The sequence below is a fragment of the Sorex araneus genome, chromosome 5 (assembly GCF_027595985.1).
Source record: "Sorex araneus isolate mSorAra2 chromosome 5, mSorAra2.pri, whole genome shotgun sequence".
In the NCBI taxonomy this organism is placed as follows: Eukaryota; Metazoa; Chordata; class Mammalia; order Eulipotyphla; family Soricidae; genus Sorex; species Sorex araneus.
Window position 1 is genome coordinate 20,092,699 of NC_073306.1, and position 24,663 is coordinate 20,117,361.

Genomic DNA, 24,663 nt, shown 5'->3' on the forward strand with positions numbered 1-24,663 from the left:
ATGGATGTATGAGGCAAGCCTTCTCACTTCAGTCTGTGGCCAGAAAAAATCCTGTATTTGTGGAGAGAACATTGAGCGGGGGTTAGGAAGTCTGATTTAGTTCTCATATTTTCTGGCTGACTTTGGGAAAGTCATTTAGCATCTCTTAGACTTTTGTACCTCATGGCTTATATAAAAGTGTTGGACTAGATAATGGGCTCTTATCACCTCAGGTCTAGAACTTACAGTTTTAACAAGTCTCCATGAATTAGAAGCCACATTCCATATTCAAGTTTTTACTATTGAGGGCATATCTTTGAAATCATGTTTTCTAGAGCTCACTTGTTAGTAAATCCTTTGGAAAAGAGGATTTTGTTTAACTCTGGAACATAGTAGGGAAAACATAGTTAAGGATGTGACTATTGCAAGGTTTCTTGGTTCACTTCATGTGAAAATGAGCATTAGGGTACTCAAATAATGAGCGTTCTAACTGATAATGGATAGTTAATACTCTGTGGGAAAAGTGATTTATGGAACTGTTTTAAACAAAGTTCCATGAAGGATGTATATAAAAGCCCTTCCATTACCAGGTTATAGAAACGCAAGGTTTGGATTTAGATTGAATTTGCATTTCTTTCTAAAAAAAGCAGTTATTAATGAGGGGAGAAGTTAGGATTTCTGCGTGGTGTCAGACAGAACTAGGATTCTGGGCTGATTAGAAAGGGAACTGACTCTGAGTTATTTTTCAAGGAGGGTTTCCAGTCAACCGAGCGAGCACACCAGGATTTGACATAATGACCCCCAAAACACTTTAACTTTAGGTAGAATGAGAGGAGAATGGTATATGTTGAAGAAAAAAGGAAGACCAGGAATTATTTAGCAGCTACCAGATCCTTCACCAGACCAGATACTGCTTTACCTGCCTCTTCACACCTGAGGTTTCAGGCAGAGAGAGATTTTTTAATTAATTTATTTATTTTTAATGGAGTCACCGTGAGATACACCGTTACAAAGTTATTCATGATCAGGTTTCAGTCATACAATGATCCAATACCCATCCCTTCACTGGTGTACATTTAGCACCACCAATGACCCCAGTTTCTCTCCCATCATCCTCTTGCCCCCAGATTGTCTTTATGGCTCAATGGCAGACACTTTCTCTCTCTGTCTCTGTCTTTCTCTCTGTCTCTCTGTCTCTCTTTCTTGGGCACAGAGAGATTTCACATCATGTGAGAAGATCATAGAAACAATAGATGGCAGGCCTACTGTATGAATTTAGGTCTTTTGAACCTCAAAGCCTGACTTCTTCCCAGACAACATGAACACACACTTGTTTTCTATTTAGTTTTATTTTTAAAATTTTAGTCATGGTTTTGTTGGCCATTGCTCATCCATCTTACTGTCTTGCCTGTGAGTTTCATTATTCCTCATGTGCAAAGTGGGAATAATACTTTATTTCATGGAAGTTGTCGGGAAGATGAAATGAGCACATTTTTTTCTTGCTCATGCTTCTTTCCCACATGATTCTTTATATAGAGGCTCACTCATTTAAAAAAAATACTTGAATATGTCATTTGTTTTTATGTAACAGTGTCTATCTGAAGCAAGTTAATGTTTAATGTCATTTACAGTTCCCATGACTTCCCATGAATAGTAGGCAAATACTCACACATTGCTGGTTTTATTAAAACACATAAGTCAAGTAGATGGTAATCCAATGGAAAAATCAGCCTGCTCTATCTTTGAATGGTTATAAGCACAATTAATAAGCCATGTCTTTTTATTTGTGTTATAAATAAAATTTATGGAAAAATAGCCCAGATGTACTAATACCGTATACATTCATTTTTAACTGTCCCTACTGTTAGAGCTTATGAGGGGGAGAAATTCCTGAGTGTGGTATTCAGGATGCACTAGCCTTGTCATTAGTGAAAATGAAATAACTGCTGTATTTCCTGAATACGCCTCTCAAAAATCCAGTTGACTTAACACTTTCTTGCTTTGCTTCTAGTGGGGCAAAGATGACCTTGGACTGAAAGGTCATTGTTGGGGATTTAGAGGGTCTTTTAGTGTATATGAGGATGCTGACAGAGAATGGAAATGAAAATTGCTCACCCCTGGGAGTCTTGGTGCATTGTTACTGTCTTTCCTAGTTCAGGGTAGTGGGGAGGAAGGGCGAATAGCCTGGATTGACCTGGATCTCATTTCAGACTTCTGGTCCTGTTGTGGATACACAAGTGTCACTTCCTTTATGGAATAGTCCCTGACTAGTTTTCTCCATTTCCCCCTCAGGTTCTGAAGATGTTTATTTTTTGATGGTGAATTTTCACAGAACATTACCCTCTCCACAGCCACAGAATACCTTTCTCACTCAACAACAACCACCAAAGCATTAAGGGAATTCCTCAGGGGCAAAGACCACGCCTGATCTTCCTCTGTGTTCCCAGGGAGTGGCACAGTGCCGAGTGTATGTAATGTTGGAAATAATAACTGGCATTTCCTGAATGCGTCTAAATGCCAGGAAATCTTCTGAGCACTTACCATAGATGAACTCATTCATTTAATCTTCCTAACACCTCTGTGAGGTAGGTGGTAATATAATTTCTATTTTATGGATGTAGAAACCAAGACAACACCCCATTAAGTGACTCATCCAAGAGAGTTCAGAGCGTGAAGTTCATAATTCAGACCTAGGAAGGTGGCTCCTGAGTCCCTGTTCCTAGTGACCATAGAGTATAGTCACATTTGCCAAGACATCAAAAATCAGATGGACCGGGTACGTAATGCGATTCAAAAACAACTGCTGGACTAGAGCCATTACTGACTAGATTCCACGGGATGTCAAAAGACCACATGGTCCCCCACCAACAAGATGGTCAGACTTCTTTGTCAAAACCCTGAATGAATGGTTTGAGGTTCTTCTTGTTCCTGGAGCAAGCAGATATCATTGGGCTACACTAGCATGTGACAGGGACGAATTGAGACGTTACTGACACCCACTCGAGCAAATCAAAGATCAACGGGATTACAAGTAATACAAGTGATACAAGCTGCTATATCTATGGAAATCCTCGGAAAAGTTTACTACTCTTTTTTTTGACATGTTTATAGAATCTGGAATGGGGTTCTCTTGGGGAAAGGCATGAAGGTGTTTGCTATGAGGTTAGGAAGCATGATGGGGCAGAGAGAGGGTTGCACAGAGCCACAGAGTGTGGGATGGATCTTATTCATGAGATTTCATTTGACCTGGGCTCAGATGAGTTTCTATTCTTTATATGACTGTTACATCCCACCTCACCCGGTTCCCTGATATGCACTGTACTGAAAAGGGCAGTGACCAGGCACACCCTGATTGTGCTGGCAGCTGGAGGCTGTCTCATCACCAGTTCCCTTCCAGCTGGCCAGAAAGCTCTGTTTTGCTGGAGAGCTCCTACCCAAACCAACTGTATACAATAATCATGTCTTCAGGGAAATCTAATAAATATTCACTCAACACAATTTTTATTAATTATAATAACTATAATCAGAGCTATAACTTGTTAAGCAGTTATTAGGTGTTATGTCAAGGTGGTTCTGATTTATTGAGCCATTAATCATCTTCAGAATGCAGTGAGGTTGATGCTCTATTGTGTTAATACTCTATTACCAAACCTCATTTTACAAATGATGAAATAGATACCTCCTGATGTTAAATAACTTGCCTGGGTTAGTTTAATTAGTTAGTGGGAGAGCTGGGATTCCTTTCCAGGCACTGCCAATGCTGGAGTTTCATAATCTCTGCATTAATTGATGTATCTTCCCAATTAGATTGCTGTCTGTTTAATATAGAGATTCTTTAGCTCTAGTTGGTGGCACTCAGAACCTAGCAATACCTACACGTGAAATGTGTTGAGTAGAAGTTTGTTGAGTGAATCATACATGGGCATTCCATTGAAAAAATAATAATTTTGATAGGAACTAGCAAAATAAAATTGTGAGTTTGGAAGCAACTAATAGGACACACGATACCCACAAATCTTAGTTTATTTAACGTGTCTCATCACAGCTGAGTTGTTAGTGGAAATAATAGGAAGAACACACTAGAAGTGTGCGCACTTCACTATTGTATTGAGTAAATCCATCACGGTGAATGATAACCTTGACCTATTCTGGCAAGAACAGTAGCTTAGAACTGAAATGATTGCGGTTACAGGCTCTCTAGTAATGCATTGTTTATCATGGACAGGTTGCTTCAATATGACAACTTCTGGGACCCGGGATGGGGATCAGGTGGTACAGCCCATGCTTCACATGGCCCCCACCCCCAGACTACCACAATTATCATAGGAACAAAATGACATCTCTGAAATGAGGGATTCGTGGAAGATGATCTTAGGGGTCATGAGCATCGATGCGATTTCATTCTGTCAAAATGATAAGGAACTGAGAGCTAATATGTGTGAAGGAGCAGAGAGCAGAAGTTTGTAGGTGCTGATATTCCCAGAATCAGCAGAAACGTTTTAGCAAAGCTAAAACTCTTCTAAAGAATATCTTTGTGAGAAAGTGCTTCTCCTGAGGTGCCATGAAGCAGTTATCACTGGTTGGGAGGGCTGTGTGTTGGCTCTCTATGGGAGGCCAGAAGCCAGATGAGAGGAACAGATCTTAGAGTCCAATCATGCAGAAGGCTAAACTCCATTCCAGATTCTATAAACATGTCAAAAAACAGAGTAGTAAACTTTTCCGAGGATTTCCATAGATATAGCAGCTTGTATCACTTGTATTACTTGTAATCCCGTTGATCTTTGATTTGCTCGAGTGGGTGTCAGTAACGTCTCCATTCGTCCCTGTCACATGCTAGTGTAGCCCAATGATATCTGCTTGCTCCAGGAACAAGAAGAGCCTCAAACCATTCATTCAGGGTTTTGACAAAGAAGTCTGACCATCTTGTTGGAGGGCGGCGGCCATGTGGTCTTTTGACATCCCGTGGAATCTAGTTGGTAATGGCTCTAGTCCAGCGTTTGTTTCTGAATCACATTATGTGCCCAGTGCATCTGATTTTTGATGTCTTGGCAAATGAGACAGCGTCCCTGATTCTTTTTTTTTTTTTTTTGCTTTTTAGGTCACACCCGGCAATGCACAGGGGTCACTCCTGGCTCATGCATTCAGGAATTACCCCTGGCGGTGCTCAGGGAACCATATGGGATGCTGGGATTCGAACCCGGGTCGGCCGCGTGCAAGGCAAACGCCCTACCCGCTGTCTATCACTCCAGCCCCGTCCCTGATCCTTGACAGTCAATGGAGGTCAGAAGGGAAGACCAGATTCCTTCTCTCACTTGAGTGAAATGTGATACTCCTAGCATGGCTCTTTCCATTCCTCTTTGGGATACCCAAATAGTGTTCTCATCCTGTTTTCATAGGGCCCAGGTCTCTGAGGCATATGTTAGTGCGGGAAGAATGGTGGAGTCAAAAATGTGCCTGGAGCTGGAGGTTCTTCATCCTCTTAACCACTTCTTCGATGCTCTTGAAGTGTTCCATGCTGCTCTCTTCCTCCTGCACAGTTCTGGCACCAAGTCATTCCTCATGTTGAGTTCTCAACCCAGGTACACATAGCTGCTGCATTCGGAGATGTTCACTTTGCTGAGATATAGCAGCTATTGAATATATTGGATATATTGAATATATTGAATACATATTGAATATATGTTGGATATAGCAGCTATTGAACTAATATTTCTCAAATTAATGAATATTCAAACCCATTAAATAATGACTAGGATCTTAAGATGGAGTTGAATTGTATTGACATTCACAATCCTGAATAGTTTTTAATTGGCATGAAATAATCAACACAAAGGGATTTCATGAATATTTGATACTATAGTGGATTCTTTACAGATCCTGAGACAAGGGTTATGGCACACATAATGTAATCACATTCCCAGTAATTAGAAAAGAGTAAATATAAAAACATAGAATGAATCCTAAGTGGTAACCATGACAACTATTCCTTCTGAAGAGCAAAGACTTTCTGAGCATAAAGACCTTCGAGGAAGAGTAGCACACTGTAGCACTGTCGTCCCATTGTTCATCCATTTACTTGAGTGGGCACCAGTAACGTCTCCATTGTGAGACTTCTTGTTACTGTTTTTGGCATATTGAATATGCCAAGGGTAGCTTGCCAGGCTCTGCCGTGTGGATGGGATACTCTTGGTAGCTTGCTGGGCTCTCTGAGAGGGATGGAGGAATGGAACCTGGGTCGGCTACATGCAAGGCAAATGCCCTACCTGCTGTGCTATCGCTCCAGTCTTCAAAAGAACTAATATGACAGCTGCAGAAGGGAATAATTTTATTTGCAGCTTGAGGATTGGGAATTGGGACCAGAGAGCAATTGATCACTGGTCCCACAGACCTAGTGAAACAGATATAAGGCATTTGGACATAAATCACTATGTCAACTCAGTAAAGAGCACCCTAAACCTTGGGATAGAAAAAAAACCGGCCAAATGTAAAAACCAAAGTACAAGTCAATGCAAGGCCAAGAGAATAAAAATTAAATCCAAATGAGAGTTCCTCTGACATGTAGAAACTCAGGTCTAAGGAATATTCAAACTAATGACCTGTTTTTTTAAACACACAATGGAAGAAAAGATAATCTAAAAACAATTGTATTTTTTTCACTTTATTCTCATTTCTTTTTTACTTTTATCTTCCTTTTCTTTCTGTTCTCTTCCCTAACTCTGTCTTTCTGTTTCAACATCACTGAACATGATTGAAAGGATACACGTGGCATGGATTCCCATCTGAACCTTTATTTATCATCAAGAATTCTTTGCTGAAAAATGCACTCATAGCTTAGAGACCAAAAAAAAAAAAAATGTAGTTAACACTGAATGAAGTTCAGAGGAAGATTGCTATACAGGTCTTACACGCTACAGCAAATCTCTTAGAAATGATCTTTGATGATTTTTTAAAAAAGATCATTTTGGAAGAATGGTAATTATCAATAGCAATTTATTAATAAAACAAATCCCAATTCTGATGCAGAAACACCAAGTTCCTGAAGGTATCTTAAAGGTACACATATTGCTATTTAGATTATTGTTCAAAGCACACAGTAGCCTCCTTTCACTGTTACCTGTCCAGATGACAATAGCTTTCCTTATATATAGTCTGGTTCTACTCCACAGCATCTGTACTTCCCTTCGCGTTGCCCTAAGCCCAGTGCTTCTCAGTCTTTAATTAGGAATATGGGAGAAACTTGTGAAAATACGTATTCTGGTTTAGTGGGCCAGCTAAAAAATTAAAATTATGTGTTTTTATTACCCCTCAGATATTGATGTTGTTGTGCACAGACCATACTTGGAATTATAACAAACCCTCTGATAATCAGTAGTTTTTGTTTGCTTGTTTGTTTTAATGGTGGCGTCATTCCCAGTCAGTGCTCAGGAGGTCTAAGGCCACTCCAAACGATGCTCAGTTGTGCTTAGGGAGGTCATACAGTGCTGGGGATTGAACACAGAGGCTAGCGTATGCAAGACAGCTGCTCTGACCCTTTGAGCCATCTCCCTGGTTCCTAATTATCTTTTTAAAATATTGAGACCAAGGAAGTTTTGGTCTTTGATTACCATCGTTGAATATAAAGCAGGCATAGAAAAACTTCTGTAAATTGGTGAATGAATAGTTATGCAGTATCTCCTTAGTTTAATAGCAAACGAAGTCATTAGAGTTTCTACTGTCTTTATTTTTAGAAGGAGGGGAAGACTCAGGCTAAATAATGAGCTCAGCTGTTCCCAGTTAAGAGTGATGGGACCAAAACTGCAACGCACCTCAGCTAACCCCAGGTCTTTTGTGTTTTCATTCCATCTGCCTTCCAAAACCTAAATTGCTGTGCAGGTTAGATCTGAGGAGTGAAGAGTTTTATGAAAAAAAAAAAGATAATAAAACACAACTCTTCTGAAGGCTGTGTTTAAGAGATTGAAATTGTAGAATTTTAGCTGTAGAGAACATAGACAATATAGGGTTGCAGGAAATCCTTGCTCTTGAGAGATTTGGACCACACTCCAAACTTTGAACGTTCTACACACTTCTCACAGCTGAACAAATATGACATATATAATTGTCAAGCCCACCACCGATTTTATGAATTAATTCTTGGGATTTATGGTGTTTTGAGTTCTCTTTTCAAAGCACCTTACAACTGTTAATTATTTAAGTTGCCTTCCATCTCTCAGAGGAAGGACAGGGATATTATTCTGCCCTCGGCCTGTGGGAAGGTGGAGTCCAGAGAAGAAGATAGCAGTGGTTACTGGAGTCAAGGGCAATGGCGATCAGATTGCTCCTGAATGACCCCTGAGAATTTTACTGTGGAGGAAACCATGCTGGGGAGAAGGGCAGCACCATATTTTTTGTGGGTATTTTGATCAGGTGAAAGTACAAAGATAGTAACTAGCACTTACTAAGTCCTTACTATGCAACTGGTAGTATATTATACATGTTGTACATTTCAATTTAATTTCATAAAATAAATATGGTTGGATGAGGATGATAGGCATAGCATCTCCCATTCAATGGGAACTCACCTGTCCTAGGTACTTTATGTATCTTGTCTCTTTAGACACTTGTAGCAACCTCATAAAGCACAGATATTTATGACTACATTGCAGAGTGAACTAAATAACCCCAAGCCTCTTCCTTGACATGTAACATTATTGAGATTTTAGGTAAGACCTGAGTTTAATTTTGTTTTCATCTTTAATAATTATAATGTGTTCCATTACTTAGTTTTTGGAACTTAATTTTACTTATAGGTAAAGTGGTGATAATAATAAGTATCTTAGAGATGGCACAGAATTTAAAAATTAAAAAAAAATTTAATTTTATTGAATCACCGTGAGATAGTTACAAGCTTTTATGTTTGGGTTAAAATCTCACAATGATCAAACACCCATCCCTCCACCAGTGCACATTCCCCACCACCAATATCCTGGGTATATCCCCCCCTTTCCCACCCTCCCCCTTCCTCTAAGGCAGACAATATTCCCCACACTCTCTCTCTACTTTTGGGCATTATAGCTTGCAACACAGACACTGAGAGGTCATCATGTTTGCTCCATTATCTACTTTCGGCATGCATCTCCCATCCCAACTGGTTCCTCCAGCCGTCATTTTCTTAGTGATCCCTTTTCTATTCCATCTGCCTTGTCCCCTCTGCTCGTGAAGCAGTCTTCCAGCTATGGGGCAGTCCCCCTGGCCCTTGTATCTACTGTCCTTGGGTGTCAGCCTCATGTGATGCTACCCCACACTCCACAGATGAGTGCAGTCCCTCTAATGGCACAGAATATTAAGGGCATGTAAAGTGGTTTTATCTTTGATGCTCATCTTGCATGAATATTTTGAATTTATAATGAGTGTTCACGTGATCATTCATTTTACAATCATGAGACTCTGATGGAGTAAACGAAAGAGAGATCACAATCACAATAGCCCGTTAAACACCGATTTCTCAGGCAGGCCCAGTAACATCTCATTTCGTCCTTTCCCTGAGATCTTAGAAGTCCATCTGGACTTGGCCCTCCCAACGATGTTGCACTGGGGGCTCTTCAGGGTCACGGTAATGAGATCCAGCTTGTTACTGGATTTTGCATATGAGTACACCATGAGAAGCTTGCAAGGCTGTCCCATGTGGGCAGGAAACTCTCAGAAGACTGCCAGTTTCTCCCAAAGGGCATGTAAAAGGCCACTCCCGGCGGCCGCGCGCTTCTGAGGGCTTGCTTTTAAGTCTCTGGATGTTGACCGTTGATGGGATTACACACACCTGGGTTCCTCTGCCAGTACCTTCATGCATGAGGCCTGTCCGAACGTGTAGAGAGGAGCCTCCAGCATGGCTGCAGCTAGGTTCCAGTGGTCTTTGGCCGCCAGGAGCTCTGCTTGGGGTGGGGAGGGAAGCTGGAACCCCTCCCCTCCTAGGGGCTCCGGGGAAGACGGCCAGGCGTGCGGGCAAGAGACTCTCAGAAAGAGAGATATTACTTTATTACTGAGAGGTTGTAGCACACAGTAGCCAAAAACTTTGGATTGAATGCTACAGGTTTCAGGGTTACGTTTTTGTTTATTTTTAATTTTTGGGTCATACCTGGACACCTAGCAATGCTCAGGGGCTACTCCTGGTTTTACATTCAGGAATTACCCTGATGATGCTTGGGGGACTTTATGGAATGCTGGGAATCAAACCTAGGTCGGGCGCATGCAAGACAAATGTCCTACCTGGTGTGCTATTGCTTCAGCCCCAGGTTTCAGTTTTGACTCTGAACTTCCGAGCCTGTTTCTTCATCCATAAAATTATGGTAGCATTTCATAAGATTTTTGTGATTTTTAAATAAAACATTTTATTAATTTTTTTACATTCCTTTCCTTCACATTTTAAAAAACTAAGGATCAGTGATTTACAAAGTTATCAATAGTTGAGTTATAAGCATCCAATATTTCAATACCAATCCCACCACCTTTGTCAACTTCCTTCCGCTAATATTGTCATACTTCATCCCCACTTGTCCTCTACCTGACACCTTCACAGACACATTACAAAGTTCGGTGGTTGCAGCTTAGCTCTCGTGCTTTTAGTGTTATTGAGTCCATGTTTTGGGTCTGTAACTATACTACTCCCCCACATCTTCAGTATAACCAATGTTCTGACTCCTGTCCCCCATTATTTCATTTCTCATCTTCATCTTTCCCCACTTTCTTTCCTTCTCTACTCTCCCTAAGCTCTAGTGTCCAGGGTGATTATGAATAGGATAACAGGTGATCTGCATTTCATTTCTTCATACAGTTATTCTACATACCACAGATAAGTAAGTTCATCTTGTGTTTTGTCTTACTTCACTCAACATGAAATCTATTTCCAAGCAGGATACATCAAATTAATTGTATGATTTTATCATTCTTTGCAACTGCATAGTATTACATTGCATATATATACCACATCTTCATAATCCCTTCACCTTCGCTGAGCACCTAGGTTGATTCCAGTAAATAAAATATATTAAGCAAAGCACTTCATATTGCACTGAGTAAATGTTAACAGTTAGTCAATCCTTTGTCTTTCCTTCTTTGCGTTAATATTAGGTTTTGTATTTGCATGTGTCATTGTCCGTGTGTAAAGTTTTCTCCTTCTTATTTTTAGCCCACCTGGGAAAAGGTAAAGAAATTTATGTTTGAGCATGATTTGAAATGATTAATAATAAAATTCAACAAATAATTATTAAATATATCCCATGAGTTGGATATTATCTGTAAAGTCACAAGGGATATAAAGATGAATAAATGCCACACCTGTTTTCAAATAACAGATACTCCTTGAGGAATAGAAGGGAAATAGCACTGTGCCCAGAACTGTATTCTACATTGGTAGCTCATATATGAAAGGTTGAGAGAGAATATTTTCTAGATAATTAGTGATAACAGAATTCTTTCTGTTCTTCCAATATGGTCATTGTGTGGTGATATGTCTCTTTGAAATGTTAATGTAGCTAGCTTAACTAAGAAAGTAAATATTTCATCTTGTATTTAATCTTCATTGCTTACTTTATTTAGCCTCCTATATTAGTACCATCTCAGAAAATGCATCTCTAGCTAGTAAGTTTATCACTTTGATTTGAGTCCTGGTCTGTCTTCCTGAAAGGCTGCATCTTTTTCCATTATGTGGCATGGCTGGGATTCTTTTGTTCTTTGACAGTCTATTCTCTCGTCTTGATGAATGGTAGGGACCACCTCCAGTAGAGAAGAGACTGTCCTAAGAATTGAACACTGGTCCATACTTGTACACATACTTTCTCCTACCATCAGACTACATCAATCTTTCTTCCATACAAAAGCCCTAAGTGTCAGGAGGCTCTTGCCCAAGTGAAGTTCCATCAGCTACAGCAGTAATTATTGCAGAATTCTAGTGTTGTTTATATAATAAAGAAGGTCAAATAGCAAGAACTCTTGATATCCATTAGTAATGATAGTGGGAAAAGCACTGCTCATTATTTGGCTATGGACTTCTCACAGTACCACAGCCCAAAGAATTTCATATTTTCTTTGTGCAATGTTCACAATTTTTCAAAAGCTGTGTGTTTATTGCCAATTTGAGTAAAAGGATCCAAATGACTCAGTTCTTCTGATGACTTAGCATAGCAAGACTTTAGAATTCCAAATAAATAATAGTCATTTTTTTTTACTTTTATCATTGGTGTTGCTATTATCAATATGCACTTAGTTTGTATTGAACAAACTGGATGAGATAGGTGCTAGGTCAGAAGATAAATTACCACACATAGAGTAGGTAGATTATCAGTATTTTTGAGTGAATAAATAACGAATGCTTTTTTTTTCTGCCCTGAGAAGACTCTGTTTATTGTCCCAGAATACACAGGACTGTGGGGTGAACTCTAGGAGAGTGGGGACAATGTTATAGACAGAAAGACCAGTAGATGCTAAGTCTCTGAATTTAGAAGAAGCTTGTTCTTTGGAAGAATTGACATGTAAATGAAGTGTGACTGCCGCTGAGGAATTAGGGACTTGCAAGAGGGGTGAAAAGATGGAAAGAAGGCAGATTTAGCCAGGTGTTTAGCTCCCATTAAGGAGTTTGGGTCTTTACCTCGAGCAACAGGAAGAAGTTTAAGGGATTTGAGTAGAGGTAGCACTCATGTTTTTGAAGAGGTGACGGTTATGGGGTGAAAACAGATTAGAGGCATCATGGGGTAATACAGGGAAGATTATTATTTGTAGCTAACAAATTAACCATGGAGTAATGGATATTAGGTAGAAAGAAGTGGACGGATTTGAGAAATAGGAAAATAAATAGGACTCTTTGCTGGTGTGAAGGAGTAGGGTTTGCTGGAGAGTAAGGAATCACAGACCAGGCAGCACAGACTCATGACATCCCCTCCATCCTCAGTTTCTTTGTCTCAAAATCTGGAAGTGTGTGTAAAAGTGCTATTGCTATTCTATGTGGATAAAGTGCTCTATTAGCTGTGATATTTTTATTGTTCTCAGGAGTCAACCATGTGCCAATGAGCTAATCATTAGATACCTCATTTCCTGAAAAAAAATCAAAGATCCTCAAGGACAGAAATATGTCTTCTGAAGTGACACTAGTTCTTAAGGTATGAGGTATTGTTTCCATTATACATGGTATTTTTGCTGTCTTCACCTTCTTGACACTAGCTCCATTCCTCATCTTTTCCTGCTTAGTTTTCAGTGGCCATGGAGATGACTTATGGAATCTAAGATTTCTAGGTTTGTCTCCCAACTGGTTACTTCCTGGCGGGATTTCCTCAATGAGATATGCTACGGAGAGATGGGGAGTGGGGCATAAGGAAAAGCCAGTGCGTTTCTTTTTTTTTTTTTACGTCTTTTTTTTTAAATTTTATTTATTTATTTTTTACAGTTACAGATTTATACATTTTTGTGCTCATGTTTCTCCCTTACAAAGTTTGATAACCCATCCCTTCACCAGTGCCCATTCTCCACCACCAGTAAACCCAACATCCCTCCCCCCCCTTCCCAGTCCCGTCTCCCCCCACCCCACACTGCCACTATGGCAGGGTATTCCCTTTTGTTCTCTCTCTCTGATTAGGTGTTGTGGTTTGCAATAAAGGGGTTGAGTGGCCATTGTGTTCAATCTCTAGTCTATGTTCGGCCCGCATCATCTTTCCCCCACATGACCTCCAACCACATTTTACTTGGTGTTCCCTTCTCTGAGTTGCCCAGAATGAGAGACCAGCCTCCAAGCCATGGAGACAGCCTCCTGGTACTTATTTCTACTATTCTTGGGTGTTAGTCTTATAGTCTATTATTCTATTTTCCACAGATGAGTGCAATCTTTCTATGTCTGTCTCTCTCTTTCTGACTCATTTCACTTAGCATAATATTTTCCATGCTGATCCACTTATATGCAAAAGTCATGACCTCATTCTTTCTAACAGCTGCATAGTATTCCATTGTATAGATGTACCAGAGTTTCTTCAACCAGTCATCTGTTCTAGGGCACTCGGGTTTTTTCCAGATTCTGGCTATTGTAAACAGTGCTGCAATGAACATATAAGTGCAGATGTCATTTCGACTATACTTTTTGGCTTTTCTGGGATATATTCCCAGGAGTGGTATTGCTGGGTCAAATGGGAGCTCAACCTCTAGTTTTTTGAGAATCGTCCATATTGTTTTCCAAAAGGGCTGAACTAGCCGGCATTCCCACCAGCAGTGTAGAAGGGTCCCTTTCTCCCCACATCCTCTCCAACAGCGGTTGCTTTTGTTCTTTTGGATGTGTGCTAGCCTCTGTGGTGTGAGGTGGTATCTCATGGTTGTTTTGATCTGCATCTCTCTGATGATTAGTGATGTACAGCACTTTTTCATGTGCCTTTTGGCCATTCATACCTCTTCCTTGGTAAAGTTTCTGTTCATTTCTTTGCCCCATTTTTTGATGGGGTTGGATGTTTTCTTCTTGTAGAGTTCAACCAGTGCTTTATATACCATTGATATCAACCCCTTATCTGATGGGTATTGTCAGTGCGTTTCTTCTTATTGTTTGTCTAAGTTCTCAGGCTGAGACTTGATCTCTTCCATCATTTCTGACTTGGTTGATTGTGGCTTCATCTCCATGACTCTGACTCTTGGGTCCCTCTCTTTGTCCAGTCTTAGGATGCTATCAGTTTCCTGATCGTTTCAACCTCTAAGTCACACGGACCGCTGTGTAGCTTCATACTCCTGTGTAGCTCCATCATTAATGCCTCTTTTACACAATATGTTTCTTGTTTTAGACACTTGTAGTAGTTATTGTTAAACTGATTATACCTTGGGTGATCTTTGTCAAAGATAGGTCAAAGTTATTAATGATAAAATATCATTTTTCAATATTATGTTGTGTTTTATAGAAATAAGCATTGAAATTTTATCATTAGCTTTTATTTGTAGGGGAGGTTTGGGCTAAAATGGACAGTTTTGGGACTACTCCTTAAAAGTCATTACTGGCAATTCTTGGAAGACCATGAGGTGCTGGGGAATGAACCATGGTTGACCACATGCAAGGCAAGTGTTTTAGCCCTATATTATCTCTCCAGCACTAAAATTCGAATCTTTAAAACACATAACATGAAAAATATATACTGTAAATAAAAACACACTTCAAAGTTATAAGCAATTTTAGAATAGTCATTACTGGGATTTAACAATAACAGAATTATTTTTACAACTTTTTTTTCAGATGACAACATCACTGGATTAAATGGCACTTAGAGTTCTTTAAATAGATGTTAGATAGTTTTAATGTGAAAAAGAACACTTTTTAGTAGAGGACTGGACAGGAATTACTAAATAATAAAATAAACAAGTAGCATACTTAGGAAAACTTGCCATTATGTCACAGCATTGCAAGTTATCTTGGCAAAGTCATAGATAATTTTAATAATTTTTAGTTTCATTTGGAAATGGTTTGGTACAAAACAGTGATATCATTGGCAATGATTCTGTTATGTCGCTTCAAATTTATTTGGCATCTTTTGTGTGTTCTGTATGATGAACTTTTTCTAAGATAACATTACTAGGTGATTTATTAATGCATCCACTGGTTTATTAGACTTTTATGGGATAAGTACAATATTTCATTTAAAAATAAAAATATTTAGAAACAAATAATTTCTTATTGAACCTTTAATTTTGTTAACATTTTATTTATTTTTAAAAATTATTTAATTTTGAAAGGCCCCACCCAGTGATATTCAGTCAGACTTGATATTTAATGTAAAGTATCAATAATGTGATGCTAGTGGGTCTTGTGGTACCCAGGATATCTAAATTAATCTAGTGATGCTCAAGGATCTCCCAGGTCACACCTCATGGCACTAGGGGACCTTCAGGTCTGCACCTAGGTGATGCTCTGGAGACCAAATGATTCTAGACACCAAACTAGGGTTGGATGCAAGCAAAGCATGAATTGTAATCCATGGATAATCTCTATGGACCCCTCTTACATTTCTATTATTTTATTTACAATATTAGTTACAATAGTAGCACTGTCACACTGTTGCACTGTCATCCCATTGTTCATCTATTTGCTCGTGCAGGCACCAGTAACGTCTTCATTGTGAGACTTGTTACTGGTTTTGGCATATCGAATACACCATGGGTACCTTGCCAGGCTCTGCCGTGCAGGTGTCATACTCTAGGTAGCTTGCCAGGCTCTGCCGTGCAGGTGTCATACTCTAGGTAGCTTGCCAGGCTCTCCGAGAGGGACAGCCGAGAGGGACAGCCGCATGCAAGGCAAACGCCCTACCTGCTGTGCTATCGCTCCAGTCCAACTAAAAATAGTACTAATATTATTTTAAATGTGCAGTGCTGTGCACCACACCTGCCATCTACATGCTTGGATGCCTCCACTATAATCCTAAGACCCCCTTTTTCTCCCAATCTCCACCCAAGCACTCTTAGATTACATCTCAGGATTGACCTCATCCCAGGATTGTTTCCATTGGGGGTGATCCAGTCCCTTGCTTTATTTCTTCATGTTCCATAAATGAATGAGATCATCTTGTATTTATCCTTTTCTTTCTAACCCACTTCACTCAACCTAACTTCTTCCAATTCTAAAAAAGTGAAAACAACTTTTTGTATGATTTCATCTCTTCTCATATATGAATAGTATTCCATTGTACATGTATACAATTTGTTACTTATTTAGCTTTTATTGAATTACTGTGAGATACACAGTTATAAAGTTGTTCATGATTGGGTTTCAGTCATATAATGTTCAACATTCGTCCCTTTACCAGTGTACATTTCTCACCTGCATTGTCTTCAGTTTCCCTCCCACCACGCCCCTCCCCAGACTGCCTCTGTGTCAGACACTTTTCTTCTATCTTTCTCTTGCCATCTTTCTCTCTTTCTCTATCTTTACTTTTGGGAAATATGGTTTACAATACAGATACTGAAAGGTTATCAGTATATTGCTTTACCTCCTTTCAACACTCAGTTCTTGTCCAGACTGATTATTTCCAACTATCTCAACAGTGTTTCTTCCTCTATCCTAATTGCCTTCTCCCAATCCCCCACTGTGTCAACCTGACAACCATGGATCAGGATTCCTGGCTCTCCTTTCTATTGCCCTTGGGTATTTGCTAATAATATTTTTTATATCCCCAAAATGAGCACAATAATTCTATGTCTGTCTCTTCCCCTCTGACGTATTTCACTCAGCATTAAACTCTACATATCCATCCATTTATAAGCAGATTTCATGACTGATTTTTCCTTGATAGCTGTGTAGTATTCCATTATGTAGATGTACCATAGCTTCTTTAGTCACTCATCTGATCTTAGATACCTGGGTTAGTTCCAGGTTCTGATTGTTGTGAACAGGGCTGCAATGAATATAGAAGTGCAGATGGTGTATCTGCTATGTGTTTGTGGACCCCTAGGGTATATTCTCAGGAGTGATATTGCTGAGTCACATGGAAGCTCAATTTCTAATATTTTGAGGAATGCCCATACTGTTTTCCAGAAAGACTGGACCAGTCAGCATTCCCACCAACAATAAATGAGAGTGACTTTCTCCACATGTCTGAACCAGCACTGGTTGTTCTTATTCTTTTTGATGTATTTCAACATTTGTGGTGTGAGATAATATATCATTGTTGTTTGATTTGCATCTACCTGATGATTAGCAATGTATAGCATTTTTTAATGTGTCTTTTGGCCATTTGCATTTCTTCTTTGAAGAAGTTTTTGTTCATTCCTTCTTCCCAGTTTTTGATGGGCTCGGGTGTGTTTTTTTTTCTTCTAAAGTTTTGCCAGTATGCTATATATATCAGATATATAGGTAGATAGATGATAGATAGATAGGTAGATAGATGATAGATGATAGACAGACAGATAGATAGATAGATAGATAGATAGAGATAGATAGATAGATAGATAGATAGATAGATAGATAGATAGATAGATAGATAGATAGATAGATAGACAGATATGTGGAGCATCGTGATGGACACTGGAGCAAAGCTTTGAAGTGAAGCTTTGCAAGAGGGAGTACCTGGGCAAAGTTGGCAAGAACAGTTGTCAGCACGGGGTGTCCGGCCTCGAGCCTCACTCAACCTCCTAGTCACATGCGCCCGAGACACAGAATCTGTCACATACACTTAGCAGGTCTTCCTAACCGCGACATCTAGCCTTGATTGGGATTGGACAGGGGCAAAGCAGAGTAGATGAGCTGATAGGCTAATAATGCTGAACTACTTGTGATTGGACCTTCTTGAAAGCTGAGACCCTCTGTAAAATATGTGTGTATTTGACAATAAAGTGAACAGCCATCAGCTGAGGTGCACAAAGTATCTGGGCACATTGGGAGAAAACTATTCTCTAACATCTCTCTCTCTCTCTCTCTCTCTCTCTCTCTCTCTCTCTCTCTCCACACACACACACACAACACACACACACACAAACCAGTCCCATTTGTTTATCTTGCTTGGTCAGTGGTCTTTTTTACTTTGAATGTGCCTTTGCTTCAATGTCATGGAGGGCTTTGCCTATGCTTAATGTACTTTATGGATTAAGTTCTGATATTTAGGTCTTTAATGTATTTTAATATGACTTTTGTGCATGGCAATACAAAGAGGTGTGAGTCATTTTTTTTTTTTGGTACGTAGCTGCCCAGTTTTCCCAGCACCACTTGGTGAAGAGGGTTTCATTGCTCTACTTCACATTTCTTGCTACTTTTTTCAAAGATTAAACAATTAAATATTTGAGAGTATGTGTCAGGATAATCAACTCTATTCCATTGGTCTCTTGGGCCTGTCTTTATTCTAACACTATGCTATTTTAATTACTACCACTTTGTAGTACAATTTGAAGTTGGGGAAGGGGATGACTCCCATCTTATTTTTCCCAAGGATTGCTTTAGGTATTAGTGGAGGGTTTATTGTTCCATAGGAATTTCAAGTGTTTGAGCTATTTCTTTGAAAAATGTCATAGATATCCCTCTAGGGATTTTATTGAATCTGTATCATAGTTAGGGGAGTATTACAACTTTGATGGTGTTAATTCTCCCAATCCATGAGCAGGAGTTGTATTTTCTAGTATCCTCTTTTATTACTAGAAGCAGTGTTTTGTAGTTTTATTTGTATAGGTCCTATACCTATTTTTTTAAGCTGATTCCAAGAGACTTGATTTTCTAAGGCACAATTGTGAAAGAGATTTTTAAAAGAGAAATCTCTTTCTTTTTTATTATTCATATGTACAAAAGTCATGGACTTTTGCATATTGATTTTGTAGCCTGTGACTTTCTATACAATATTTTTTTACTATACAAATTCTATTTTTTCTCAGAGATTTTTTGGTGGAGATTTTAGGGGTTATCTAAGTATAGTGCCATCTGCAAATAGTGAGAGCTTGACCTCTTCCTTTTGTCTCTGGATGCTCTTGATATCTTTTATTTTTCTTGCCTAACTGTTATGGCAAGTATTTCCATTACTATATTTAATAGGAGTATATCGCAATATCTTTATCCACTCATATGGTGTTGGGCACTTGGGTTGTTTCCAGATCTTGGGTATTATAAGTGATGCTGTGATGGACGGAGGTGTGCACGTGTCCTTTTGGATTAAAGATGACTTCCTTTATTAAATTTTCAGTCTATTTTGAAAGTTATTACTCAGGTGAAATTCATGCAACAAAATTGGTCACATAAGGTCAACCATTTGAGAGCTGGAGCAATAGTAGAGCAGGTGGGTGCTTGCCTTGCATGTGGCTGACCCAGGCTCGATTCATGGCATCTCACATGGTTCCCTGAACACCACCAGAAGTGATCCTGGAGTGCAGAGATGTTAGTACACCTGGAGCACTGCTGGATGGTCCAAAACAAACAAACACACAAAAAGTGAACCATTCGGTGACATTTCATACATTGAAAATGGTGAAAGATATCCATGCTGTCTATCATAAGATATTTTATCATTACAAAGTAATATCCTTTGCTACATCCTGAGTTCTACTTTATGATACCTGCCAATAGCAGTCTTCATTCTCTCTCTGTGATTATATTTGTTCTGCATATTTTATACAATGGAATCTTTTGTGTTCAATATTTTTCAAATCATAGGGTGTTTTCAAGGCTCATTCAAGTTGCAGCAAGTTTTAGCAGTTCTTAATTCCTTTTTACAGCTGGATAATAACTCATTTGCATGTATATAATATAGTGTTTTTATCCTTTCATCTAATAGTGGACACTTACCTGTTTCTGTCTTTCTGTTTTTGGATCAGTGCTGCTCTGAATAAACTTGTATGTAAATGTATTGTATAATTGCTTTAATTCTTTTGAGTAATTTCTTTTCATAGAGGGTTTTATAGTAATTGTAGGTTTTTGTTTTTTTCTGGTGGGGGGTCACACCCAGCGATGCACAGGGGTTACTCCTGGCTCTGCACTCAGGAATTACCCCTGGCGATGCTCAGGGGACCATATGGGATGCTGGGAATTGAACCCAGGTCAGCCACGTGCAAGGCAAACACCCTACCCGCTGTGCTATCAATCCAACCCCAATTGTAGCTTTTTGAGGAGATGCTATGTGGTTTTTCACAGCAGTTAAACCACTTTCCATTCTTAACTGCATGTAACAGGGTTCCAGTTTCTCCATATCCTTACATACATTTGTTAACCATTGTTATTTTATAGCCATCCTGGTAGGTATTATGTGGTAACTCACTGTGGATTTAATTTGCATTGACCGAAATTATGTTGAATATTTCTGTATATACTTCTAGGCTGCCTATAGCACTGTAGCACTGTCGTCCTATTTTTTCATCGATTTGCTTGAGCGGGCACCGGTAATGTCTCCATTGTAAGACTTGTTATTACTGTTTTTGGCATATAGAATATGCCACGGGTAGCTTGCCAGGCTCTGCTGTGTGGGCGGGATACTCTCGGTAGCTTGCCAGGCTCCCCAAGAGGGATATATAGACTATATATAGTATATATATACATATATATTGTTATAGTTATACTATATTACTCTGGTGCTGGTGATGTGTCTGAAATCATGACTTCAGAAGTTGGTTAGCCTACAAAAAAAAGACCATTTAATTTATATATTTTTGTTTATATTATATATATATATGTATATATATGGACTGGAGCAATAGCACAGAGGATAGGGTGTTTGCCTTGCACATGGCTGACCCGGGTTCGATTCCTCCATCCGGCAAGCTCCCGAGAGTATCCTGCCCGCATGGCAGAGCCTGGCAAGCTACCTGTGGTGTATTGACATTCCCAAAACAGTAACAAGTCTGACAATGGAGACATTACTGGTGCCAGCTCAATCAAGTCAATGAACAATGGGATGACAGTGCTACAGTACTATACTATATATAGTATAGTGGTAGTTATATATAGATATGTAACTATATATATAGGTTTATAGTTACAATATTACAATATTACAGAGTGCAGCAAGATTCATTTTAAAGACTTTCTAAGAAATTCTTGAAGTCTAAGGAGGAAAGCTTTCAATGTCTAATGGATGGTCAATAGCAGATGTGAGATACACATTCCAGCTGTCTGCTCCACATCAACCGACTGCCTCATTCCACCATTTTGCTTCATGAGGTATCTCAGTATGTGTGCCAAAGTATGTGAAATAGAGAAGGGAGGGTAAGAAAACTGTTTGCTGTTACCGTGTGGTGCATCTGGCTGCATGGAGGCCCTCCTGCATGTTCTACTGCTTGGTTCTCACACAATCTCGAGTTGTATGTTCTGACTTTCGAATGGGAAAGTTAGATATAAGGACTTTGTAGTTACAGGTGACTAGTGGCAATGTAGCATACAGGTGACTAGTGGCAAGTCCTTTGTTTGATTTCCAATAAGTTTGCTTCTGTGACAATCTATCCCTTAGAGAGGAAAACTCAGTGGCAGGGAATTATTTCAGAGACATATAATAATAGAGTAAAACCACAACGTTGGAAATTTTCTTCTGTGTCCTCATTCATCTTTAATTAGTAAAACATAGGCATATTTTTCATTCTTCTGCATAAATGATGGACTGGAACGATAGCACAGCGGGCAGGGTGTTTGCCTTGCATGTGACTGACCCAGGTTCCATTCCTCTATTCCTCTCGGAGAGTCCGGCAAGCTACCGAGGGTATCCCACCTGCATGGCAGAGCCTGGCAAGCTACCCATGATGTATTCAATGTGCCAAAAACAGTAACAAGTCTCACAATGGAGACATTACTGGTGCCCGCTCAAGTAAATCGATGAACAATGGGACAGTAGTGCTAAAGTGCATAAATGATAAACACTTATTTTTCTTCTTCTATATCAGCCTTTCCACTGGCCCTATTAAGCATTGCACTGTGGGCATGTGGAAGTGTTTCTCCATAGCATTAGCTTCCAGGCCCAGCTGGCCAGGCCTATGGTAGAGCTCTGGATTCATCATGGACCTTCATATGGAGGGTAACAAATCACACCCCTCCTCTCATGCCCTTGACACTCACACAGGAAATTGGGGACTCAAAGAAATTCACCTCTGACCTTTAATTCACTTTCTAATAAAAGCCTTTAGAGTTCTTGCATGCTTCATACCAGACATGAGGGAAAGCCCACTTAGTGGCCTTTTGGAAGAAAACCCATCTGTTCTCCTGCACTTGTATATTTTCAGCATGTCACTCCTCAGAGTCAATTGCTAGCACAACAAAGCCTGTTCATGTTTGGACCCTGCCCAATGCCCACCACAACAACATATGCTCATAAATATCCCCTGTGCTCAGTGGACATTAGTTGTTCTTGATGGTGAGTGATGGTGCTCTGACCTTTCAGAGCAGCATAAATTAATGAATTAAATCATCATCCCAGCTTGATACCTTTCTACTATAGATTTTTATTAAACGTGGTGACTGCCAAAGCTTTGGGGGTTTGACACAGAACACAAAGAGAAGGCTCTGTGACCACAGAGACTCGAAACTGAGTAAGGATGTCAGGAGCTAGGTATTCCAACAGACCCCAGAAGCTGCACCTTGATTGCAAACATTTGGACCCCAAAACTGAGGGAATAAATTTCCATCCTTCTCACCAGTGAGTTTGTGGTATTTTGTTATAGCTGCCAGCGGAAGCCAGTAAACCCTCTATTGCATTTCCCCAGCCATCTGCTGTTCTGGACTGTGAACTTTATATTTCATCTTGAATAAGCAGTATTATAAAAATAAACCCATTCATCTTCCAGGATGCTATGAGAGATACCATGTAGTAGATCCATATAGATAGAACATAGTAGGTATGAATTGGAGGGACTCTCAGAGACCATGCAAACATCCCTCCTAAGAGGAGGAAACTAAAATACTGAAAGAGGGTGCTAGACCAAGACCACTCAGCTGGTTGGTACGGTTGCCATGACCTAATCTAGGAGCCAAGTTTCCTGCTTTACTTGAGGGTTTTGCTTCTACTGAATAAAGAAGTCTACCTCTGAGGATTTCTGGCTCAGCAAAGTAGATAAGGAAGAATGTGACTTTAAAAATGAACTGTGGGATCTCTGAGCTATCTTTTCAGCCCCTAAAATACATCTCCCATAAATAACATACTAAATGTCCCTATGCACATCAAACACATATCATGTAGTTTGATATGCTTTGCTTTTTAATTGTATCTCCTATACACTCAAATTCAACATTAAAGTTGGCTTGACTGGATTAAATATGAATTGTGGGTCTGTCTCTTCAATTCATTATGTTCATTGAGTTCAAAAGAAACATTTAGAGGGCTAGAAGAGGACAACAGCCTTTTCACCCAGAAACAGGTGTGACTGATAGGTCAAATTTGGAAAGTTATCCCTTATATCGTTTCGATTGGGTATGCAGGCTCTGGAATTGTGGGGCCTGCCCAGAATGTCTGCACCTCTCCCCACTCATCAGCGTCACCAGTGAAGCAGTTACTCTCTGGACCCTGAGTTTCCTGTCTACAGAATAGTGGTAATAACAGCTCTTGCCTAATATGGTTAGGAGGCTAAATAAGTCGCTTTATGCTGTGATCACACAAAGAAGTAAGTTGTAGCAGAACATATAGAGCTTTGCATTTTTTAAAAAGCTATATGTGAGTAGCTTATAATGACCCTAGGATCGCTTTAATAATAAGAAAAAACAGGGAAGATGAAAACCAGAGCTGACTCACAGGGTACAGCATTGTGAGGCCCCCTCTGGGGTCTTTGGCGTAATGACCACTGAGGCTATTTTTTGAGACTCGATGCTGATAGGAGTTCCTCAACCTCTCTTCTGGGAACTGCACGCCTACAAATGTGCATTTATCCAAACATGAATTCATAAACAAGATCAAAGTCAGCTTGATCCTGCAGGAATGAGGTGAGCCCATTCCTGTAACCCAAACTTCAGGTTACACAATGGCCTGATGTTATCTGGCAAGCTTAGAGCTTGTGATCAGGAGACCTGGACTCCAGCCCCAACCCAGCCCCTCTGAGCTTTGGGACTGGGGCAGGTCACCTCTCCTGCCTGTTTCCTTATCTTGAAGGTTTCTTTGGAGTCCCAAATGAGGTAAAGGGTATGCAAGTACTTAGTAAACAGAAAGCTTGTCCAAGGAAGATACTATTACATAGCCCAACAATTAGCAAGCTCAGAGAGCGTAATTCCGTAGTGTATTTATTTCAACTCTGTCCATTCTGTTTCATTCCTTGGTCTTTATT